Source organism: Dasypus novemcinctus, chromosome 28 (genome assembly GCF_030445035.2).
Source record: "Dasypus novemcinctus isolate mDasNov1 chromosome 28, mDasNov1.1.hap2, whole genome shotgun sequence".
In the NCBI taxonomy this organism is placed as follows: domain Eukaryota; kingdom Metazoa; phylum Chordata; class Mammalia; order Cingulata; family Dasypodidae; genus Dasypus; species Dasypus novemcinctus.
The window spans coordinates 15,706,033-15,709,967 of record NC_080700.1 but is presented as its reverse complement, the minus strand read 5'-3'; positions in this window follow the sequence as shown (position 1 = coordinate 15,709,967).

Sequence of the window (3,935 nt, the reverse complement as noted above, 5' to 3'; positions counted from 1 at the left end):
TCAGATCACACAACAGTTCTACATTTAGCTTCCTGAGGAACCACCAAACTGGATTCCATAAAGGCTTCATCATTTTACATCCCCACTAACAGTGAAGAAGTGTTCCTCTTTCTCCACATCTCCTACAGCTCTTGTATTTTTCTCTTGTTGTTTTTTTCAGACATGAGACCAATTTACTCGGAGAATTCACATTTCAGATTGGGAAAGTATATCCAGGGGCAAAGAGTTTAGGATAATCATTTCATGGAGGCAATCGCATTTGCTAGAGTTATATGGTCATAGGTTAGTATCTGAATAAAAGAAAGCAAAACTCCTTTAAATGATTTAACAGGGGTGGTGGGAGATAATCATAATTGAAATTTCATAGAATAAACAAAGGAAACAATCAGCTTACATAAGTAAGGCCTGAAATGTGTTAGTGCTAGTAGTAAACTTTTAGTCAATTTAACTCAATGTACATTTAGCATCTTATTTGTGTAAGACACTGGACTAGGTGCTGGGGTTGAGATGGAAATACAAAATTACAATAAAATACAAAATCTACAAGATGCAATCCCTGTCCTTATAAGTGAGGTACAAACTACTGCTCCAATAACAGGGAGGAGGGTTTACTTCCAGGTAAAGGTTAAAATTGGGAACTGCTTACATGTGCGCACCATGCTGTGGGCCAAAGTCCAACCACCCTGTGCACTGTCAGTTACCTATGGGGTGCAGAGACAGGTCAGACCTTGTGGGAGCCTTGGATCTGATGCTAAAAGGAATGGGAAATCTTTGGAGGGTTTTAAACCTGAAGGTGACAAAGTCTGCTTTTCACAGAATTTCAAGCCCTTCCTGGTATGGACTGGGAAATGAAGCCAAGGTGGTCATGATTTTCTCAAGATCATACTACCAGAACTCAGCCCTGTTTCAAGTTGTTTCCTGCTGCTTCCACCCCATCTTGTACTTCTTTCTTCTCTTCATTTGTGCATTGGCTAGATGTGAGACCATGCCTCAAGTTTACTAGTAATTTTCTCCCATCCACCTGATGCCATTGCTGGGAAGCGTAAGCTAGATTTCATCCCTGGTGTAGCAGGGGAAACTTGGGAGGCCCTGAGAGACATATAGACATGTCCAGAGTCACAGAACTGGTAGGAGGAGGAAGGTTGTGTATCCACTTGTCTCCTCAGGTAGTTCTTGATGCTCCTTGCCCTAGCAGGGCAGCCTGGAGGGCTGTGTTTGGGAAATTCTGTACAGATGGGAATTGTCATGGGAAAGGAGGGCAGGGGGTAGGCATTCAGCAGCCCAGAGGGGACACTGAGGAGTTGTTGTCCACGGAGGGGTCACAGGAAGTGGATGCAGGTTACCTCATTTCCTTGGAGATAGAACACAACAGAAGTTTGAACTCTGGTAACCAGGGACCCACATTCTAGAGTCTGCTCTTAACAGCTCACTCAGGCATAGATGCTCAAGGAAAGGTGTTTTCTTCTTGCTGTCTACCTGATTCCCATGGCATTGGCCAAAGGAAACCCCACAGCAAGAACTTTATCCAATGCTGCAGGCATTGGCTCAACCCTCACCTTCAAAGATTCTGGCCATTTACCAAAAGGAAACCAAAGGTGATGCAGGGGCCCCATGGAAAGGGGATGCAGGCCAGGCTAATCCTGTGATTCTTCCTGGGCAGCCTCAGCACCTCCCACTCCCAGTACGGATGTATGAAAGGGAGACCTGAGTGTGGACTGAGGCTGGGCAGAGAGAGGTGATTGGGGATGAACACCTGGTAGACTCATCACATTTACATCCAGTTCATGGCTGGCAGTATTAGAAGGGGAGGGCTGGAGTTGGTGCCATCTACCCAGACATTGATCCTGAGCTGCAGAACTGTCATTTCCCTCCTGGGAAGAGATGTATACAGATAGGGTCCCTGCATTATCAGGGAGTAGAACTTCATGTAGGGTTATTCCTCTGGATGACTACCAGCCTGGGCCCTGAAACCTTGCGGCACTGCTGATGACCCTGTCTTTGCAGCACTCCAACCATGAGACCAGCTCAGAGCAGGATGACAGTGTCATCACCACCACCTCCCTGACCAGGGCACCTGCACACATGGCCACCAACAGAGGCCAGAACAGCCCTGAGGTGAGATGGGAGGTGAGGGTTCTCCACACACAGGTCCAAGACAGCCAGGGGACTCCAGAACTGTCCCTATCCTGGGAGAATCTCTAGGCTCCCTACCAGGGATTCCCCTTGTTGGAACTCAGTCCCATTCCCTGAGGAATCTGGAACTCCACCCCAACCCCAACACCCAGCCCCACTCATGACCAGGTGCATTATGTGTTAGAATATCAGAAATGAGGCTTTTATAATGATTCATCTGCATGTTAAACCATGACAGTCTTTGTTTTTTATCCTGCCTTGGTGGTTTGATCTACCTGCCTCTAGGTGCTCCCATCCTCAGGTGTCCCATATGCATTCAGATAGACTGTCTCTCAACACCTTCTCTATCCTTATGCATCCTCATGTTTCCTAGGTTGTTTTCATCCAAAAAGGGTGAGAAGATTATACTGTACTTCATATTTCTCTGGAACTTGCAAACTCATATAGTTCAATACATGACTCTTGTAGGCCAGGTGACAGGGCTACAACATGATTTAAAGGTGAGTCAGGAACCTCAAATGTCCAGCTTCACTGTCCTTGGAACTAGATAGGACTTCTTCCTCTTGCCATTTCAACAGGGCTGCAGGGAAAGTCATGTGATCATGAATACTCTAATGTTTCCAGTTCTCCCAGTATGGACTCCCAGGAGTGGGATGACTTGTTTGAACATTAGACATATTTAATGATTGAATGGCTGGGGCCAGATTCCATGAAACAATTCAGACATCCAAGAGCAGGCAATGAAATGCTTGCTTCTCTTCAATCCAGTGACCTTGGTTGTAAAAGTCTGAAAATTTGCCCATCTGGTGTCAGCAAGGCACAATCATATATGCAATTGCCCCTTTAGAAGGTGATCTACACTTGAATATTTTCAAGACCATTTGGAATTTCTCTTCCATGTGGTATCAGCTCATTTCCTTGGACAATCCTGGGTCTTCCTCCCTCTTGGAATCTCCAGGAATTTAGCCTTTACAGAATTTGGTAGCACCTTAGCCTCAGGTCCTCAAAACTCCCTTTAATTTGAAAGTGAGGAGTGAAGGTTTTTGAGGTCTTTGGATCAAATGCATGAACACAGGATGGGTCTCCCTATGTCCTGTCACCAACTTAGAGGGACCTGGAGTACCTGGACACATGCAACATCCTGGGGAACAGTCAAGCTTTCTTCCCCACCCAACAAACAAGTATACAAAGGGTCAGCAGGTGAGCACAGCACCACTTCCACAACCTTGACTCTGCCAATCTTCCCCATGGAACTTTGGAGGTCAATTAATTTCTCAGCACCTCAGGTGGATCCTTAGAAGAGTACAGGGCTAGAGGACACACAGCAAAGTGTTACTGAGTGGACTGAATGGGATGAGACAGGGAAAGTGCTGACCAAGGCCAGGCCATGAATGATCAGCTATCATAGGGGCTGGGGATGGACAGAGTTATTTTCCATTCACCTATAGAAAAGCCACTGACTAAGCCCTCAGTTACCGCGGGGCAAGACACAGATGAATTTTCCTATTGTAAAGGAGATTGAAGATTCCATTCTGGAGGTCCTCAACCAAGGTCTAGTCAAAAGGCATTGAGGAGGCTGGAGAAGCAGATGGGGTGAAACCTGATACCTGGGAGTGTGATGATTGGGCTCAATCAACAAATAAAGAGTGGGTGACTGTGTAATTGCAAAATTTAGTAGTTGAAGCAATGAAGGAGCAAAAATGCCTGCCTCTTGGACTTCCATTCCACGGTAATTCAGATAAAAACAATTAACTCACAAGCATAGTGAGAACACAGCATATTAGATGTGATGCACTATGCCT